Source organism: Paramisgurnus dabryanus, chromosome 12 (assembly GCF_030506205.2).
Source record: "Paramisgurnus dabryanus chromosome 12, PD_genome_1.1, whole genome shotgun sequence".
NCBI classification, from domain to species: domain Eukaryota; kingdom Metazoa; phylum Chordata; class Actinopteri; order Cypriniformes; family Cobitidae; genus Paramisgurnus; species Paramisgurnus dabryanus.
In genome coordinates, this window is record NC_133348.1 from 25,774,573 (window position 1) to 25,780,572 (window position 6,000).

A 6,000-nucleotide genomic window follows, 5' to 3' on the forward strand; every position below is an offset into this window, starting at 1 on the left:
ATATCCTTACGATATATTCAAGACTCATGTTTACCTACTAAATAAAAAATACATTCAGTTAATTCATTTAAAACTGTTTGTGCTGTCACTCGCCCACCAGCTGTCACCAGCCAACAAGTTCAGGATAAACTAAAGAAAAATATGACGCTTGTTTTGAAGAAAAATATCTATGTTTATCAACAATCTATGTGAAACATATACGGTATGTAACCCTGCTTGCCAGGCAAGAGTAAACAACAAAATCTAATCATGCTGTTACTGCTAGTGGCATGTCCTCAAATTAGTTTTTTTTTCAGATGAATGTGTATTAGGTTTGTCGTTCAGAAGTTGGTCTCTACACTCATCATTTGATAAAAAAACCTTTAACATCCACAGAACCCCACTGTTGCAGTGAAAAATTTTTTACCTACTATGAAAATGTAAGAAAGAAATGGTTAGGGACTAATGACTGAAAAGTTCCTTGGGGAACCAAATATGGTTTTTCAATTGCATCAGTACTGTATGAAGGGCCCTATATAGCCCCTTTATTTGTAAGAGTGTACAGCTGATTGGGCATACATGAAGTTGACATCACATGCAGGTCTTTTTCTGACAGCAGGCTGGCCTCATTACCGCTCAGTGGGTTTCATGACTGCCATTATGTAAAGAGAAAAAGGCTTTGACAGCCATAAAGGGTTGACGGGGGGTTTCGTGCCCTGATACTGAGATTGATTGGGGTCATATCTGAAAACTGATTCCATCAGGTGGAGTTGCACTTTTGTGATTGGGAGAAACATCGGGTGAAGGATGCAAAAGTCAAGATGGAAACACAGAGAGGTATATTTACACATAAATTACAATAACAGGAAATGTTTGTCCTACATTACAAAGTGAAATTTTATGCACTGCTGACAAAATACAATGCGCTGTGATTGTCATGAGGTGGTGTACGGGTGAAAAAATCTCAAATGTAATTCATAATAACATATTATTCAAGCCATAACTACACCATATTATGCAAAACTATTCATTAAAATAGAGAGCGGGAGGGAAAATAGCATCTATGCAGAGTTTGTCATCCATAACACATTTCACTGTACATCTCCACAATAAGTGGCATTTAACCGGCTCTGATACAGTAAATGACTCATCTTCTTGCAACAGTGCCAGCTCACTTTATGTATCTTCATGTCATCACATCAAGAATATTCAAGGTTTTGAAAAAAAAATTTTTTTAGATGTTCAGAGATATGGATTATGGTTTTTTTCCTGTCTTCTCATACTTTTATTACACACACACACACTAGTCCTTTAGGCATTGGCTTGGTATGTGATGGTCGGTGGTTCCTATGGAGCAGACTGCTGGCATATTTATTATTAATGGACCCTCTGTTAGGCAGACAGTAATAGAAATGAATGTATTCATATCTGTATCAAAATTCATACTTTACAGAGTATTCTCATACCGCAAGACTTCTCCGACACTCTTGTCCCTGAAAGCCCTGATGAGAATAATGTGACGTTCAGATCTCATCTGATTAATTTATGTGTTGTTGCTCTTCAGCAGAGAATCGGGGAGACATTTGGGCAGGGTTGAGAAAAGGTTGCTTATATGATGTGACAGTTTGGCAACAGAAAAGGACGAGAGCAAAAAGAGTGCGAGAAACCAGGAGAGTTTTCTCAAAGGTTAGGTCAAAGGTCAAGCCCACTCTCTTTTTGACACTTTGCAGTCATGTTCTGTCTGTTCTGCTTTGAATTTGTCTTTCAATTTAGTTTTGGCTGAAACTTTTAAAATTTATGCTTCAGTAATACACTAGTCAACATTTAAAGTGGATCATAAAAGTGGTCTTAAACCAATACAGGTTCTTGTCTTAGGAGAACTTTGATGACATTTTTTATCCACTTCAAATGTTGCCTCGTATAATTAATTTTAAGCCTGTCCTTTAATGTTTAAAAGTAAAGTCCCCTTGATGGCAAGTTCAGACTGCACTATTTTAGCCCCGATTTTGACTCGCTGACAGGTTTTAAGAAATCGCAAACAAATGCCCAAAATCACAGAAAAATCTATGCTTATAAGTTCAAATTTAGGTTATTAATAAAGTTATAAAAATAGGCTTGCTCACAAACTTTGTAAAGCCAACTAAATAAAGCAGATGCAAACATGGGAAGTTTTAATGTTCTCACCCTCCAGAGTCATGAGCAAAACTGTGCAAAGTAAAAAAAAAATTAATAGTGTTGAAATTCAATTGACACTAGTTGCTTTTCCATTGTTCAGTACGGCTGGGCTCAGCTTGCTTTACTTTGTCTCAGATTGCTTTTCCATTAGAGTTTAGAGCCGCCTCATCTGCTGTGTCATCATTGTAAATGTGATACAAACAACACAGCACATATCAACCGGAGCATATGAAGAGTTTGGTTCCAAAACGTGATAAACGCCATTTAAAAAAAATAAACGTTACTGCCAAAATCAGTATTGTTTCAGGTCAGTATTTAAAAGTAAATTCTTCATTTTACGCAAAATCCAATATCTGCCGTGTTATTTTGTCATCTTTTCTCCCTTTTTTCCAAACCATGTCAAACACCACTCTTCCTTCTCTGCAGAATGCAATAAATCCTCTCAACAAATCACAACGCATCATTTCACGCACTGTAAACAACGATGGTGTGTTAAATACACACTGAATCCTAGTTCTCCTCATCTACTTTGTACTTCATGATCAACAAACATCAACAATAAAAAAGTAATTTTGATGGCATTTATAAACCTGTGGTGGTTTTTTGTGATGGGAAAGAAACGTAAGCCATCAAAATCTGATAATTCACGTGAGAGGCACTCTAGCGAAGGAAAAATGTCGGCTGTTGCTTGTTCTCACACAACAGCATCAAACTTCTGTCATGCTAACACACTGACCCCAGGGGATCTTATAAAAAACTTTTCATTATTTTACTCAGTCATTGAAAACCGAGCAGGACCAAAATATTTTACAGCTGATCGCTGTCAAAAAAGTTCAGCGACGACGTCCCAAGGATGACAGCAGCAATAACAGTGTTCTTAATATGACAAAGTAAGTGTTTTAATTAATGCCATTAATGTTTATTTTTTTTATTAGTGTATACCACTAGTCAACTAAATGAATATAACATAGCAAAGATGAATGCACATTTATATAATGGGCCCTATCTTGCACCCAGCGCAATTGACTTTGTCAGTGACGCATGTATCATTCGTATTTTGCACCGGTGCACCGGGTTTTTCCCTCCACAAACGCACGTCGGCAAACTAGGGAATGAATTTGCGTTCCCTGGGCGTTCAGCGCAAAAAAGAGACGTGTTCCGGCGCAAACCATCCCTGATGCTATTTTGCAGTTTCAAAAAACAATTGCGGCACTGACCAGAAAAAAAAAGTTTAAAGTCAGTGGCGCGTTGCGCGTGGTTCATTATGCTATTTTAAGGGCGCATGCTTGACCATAATGTATAGCGTGCACAACGCGCACACACTTTGCTTATCTAATCTACACAGATGCAACAGTTATTTTTCCAAATCATAAATTGTTACACTAAAAAATATTAATACACGAGATAAGGGGAATCATAGTGGTGAGCATTGTGGTGATAGTTTTCATTTATTTTGTGTGGCTGCGTAAAAAAATTCTCATGCAAATAACGATTAAAATATTTTCATAAGTTAATAATAATAAGTTTGTTGTGTGGCTATATTAAGTTTATTTTATGTAAATAATAATTAAAATGTTTTCACAAGAAACCTTAATGTATGTGAACTTGATTTGTAAGAGTACTTTGGGGTTGGACCTTGCTTGCGTTTCTTGGGTCCGATTTCAAAGCCCCCAAACCCTTTCAGCGGTGAGGGTGGACCTCTGGGATGTCCTCTGCTGGCGTCAGGTCCTGAGGCAGATCCACCTCCCGTTACACGGCGTGCCCGATTTATGCTGGCAAGCTTGGGATTCCCCCGTCTCCTGACATCATTGTAGCGCTTGGCGCAACGATATGCCAGCTGATGAGACAATTGTGGCTATTTCCTCTCACGCCTGTTTAACCTACGCTGATTTGGACGGGTTTCTCCTATCCCCATACAAAATAACTTCTCTGTCTTTGACTGCTCTTACAAGAACGTGGGTCTCCTCGGCTGTAAACCGCTCCTGGCGTGCGCCTGGTAAATCCGTCATAATAATAGCAACCCGCCATGGAACTTGCGCCCTTGCGTTTAAAGGGAATGTTGGATAGCGTTCTGATTGGTTTTTTTGACGTTACGCCCAAACCCCACCAATGAATAATGAACCTACTTCAGACCAACCCCTTATTGATTTGCGCCCGGCGCAAGAGTTATTTCTCGCGCCGGGAAAATAGCAACAGCGCCCAAGATCCACCCACAAACTCACTTGCGCGTTGCGCTTCGCACTTGCGTTTCAGATCGTTAAAATAGGGCCCATTGATTCAATAGATTTTTTGCATTTTGGAAAAAAAAAGTTTGTAACAAAAAATAGTAGTTTTCATCTTGTTAGTATTTCTTGGTATAGAAAACACGTTTTTACCGATATTAGACAAAATGGATTTATTGCATTTTGGAACCAACAGAGGTGGTACTAAAAATATTATTGGTACTAGGTACTGTACAAAGCGGAAAACCCCCCAAAAGTGAGCTGCACTAAACCGTACCAAATCGTACTATGCAATGAAAAAGCGCCATTATAAGCCAAACAATCAAATTGTAAAGGTGAGCCTCTTGGATTTTATCTGAAAGCAAATCGTATCTGAAAATTATTGAAAAAGTAATCAAAAAAGTATGAAATTCAGTGAGATTTAAAGGTGCTCTAAGCGAATTGAAGCGTTTTAGACCATAAAACATTTTTTGTTACATACCGGAAACATCTCCTCACTATCTGCTTGCTGCCTGTCCCCTGATCAAACTGTAAAAAAACGCGATCTCTGTAGACAGCCCAGGCTTCACAAACGGCAATATCAACAAATGGCCAAACCTAGCAGCACAAAACAAAACAAAGTATTCCAGCCAATAAACGACAAGAAGGATTTGGGGGTGGGGGTTGGGCGCGTTCATGAAAGCACGGAAGGGAGGGGGAGGGGGAGGAGTTAGCTACGCTCTGTCTGTTTGAAAACAGTTCAAACATCAACAGGAAGTGACGTCGCACATTATTCGCTTAGAGCGCCTTTAAATACATTTTCATATTACTTGTCCAGTTTATGGTAACAATAATGCATTTAATGTTTAATTTCAAGGATAGTACTTTTGGTACTGTGGAAAATTTGGGTCCTAAAGCAAAACCAGTCATGAACTGCTGGTCTATGGTACGTGAGACAAGTGAGGCAGAGAACTGCATTTGGACTGTATTAGGTCCAAACAGCTCTGTTACTAAGCAGCTTGTCAAAATGCCTAAATCACTGTTTTTCTCCCAGCAAAAAACAGCTTAGGTCAAACATTACCTCAGAGTTTCTCGAAACACAATGGACATTTTTGTTCCATAGACTAGGAATATGTTTATTTTTCTCCAGAGTGGTGAAAACCAATCATCTGCGGTCAAAACCGTCATCTAACATACAACAAACTAACAAACAGCTAATTGCCTCAGGGCCGCTAATTCATCCACTAGTACAACCAAATGTACCCACTGAGTGACTATTGGCCAAGTCTGACCAATTAAGTAGAAAAAACATTCAATCTAAGGATTTGTTCCTTGGCAGATAATGCATGAGATCTAAATTATTCATCTTCACTCGTCCCTATGAGAATGCAAAGCTCTCCTATGCTACAAATCTGTTGCTGTGAATAAACCGCCTCCAAACATCTGTCGAATATCTCTTAATCCCCATACACACAAACACATACAAACACCTTGCAGTCAGACCTTGTGCTTCTGTCCCTGCGTGAGGGTAACTTCAATGAGATACAGCTGTTCTGGTCATTTCTGAATGCAAAAGACGTACTCTGCACACACAGTATGAAGGAAAGATTGCACCTTGCGACCCACAGTAGGAGCCAAGTACATA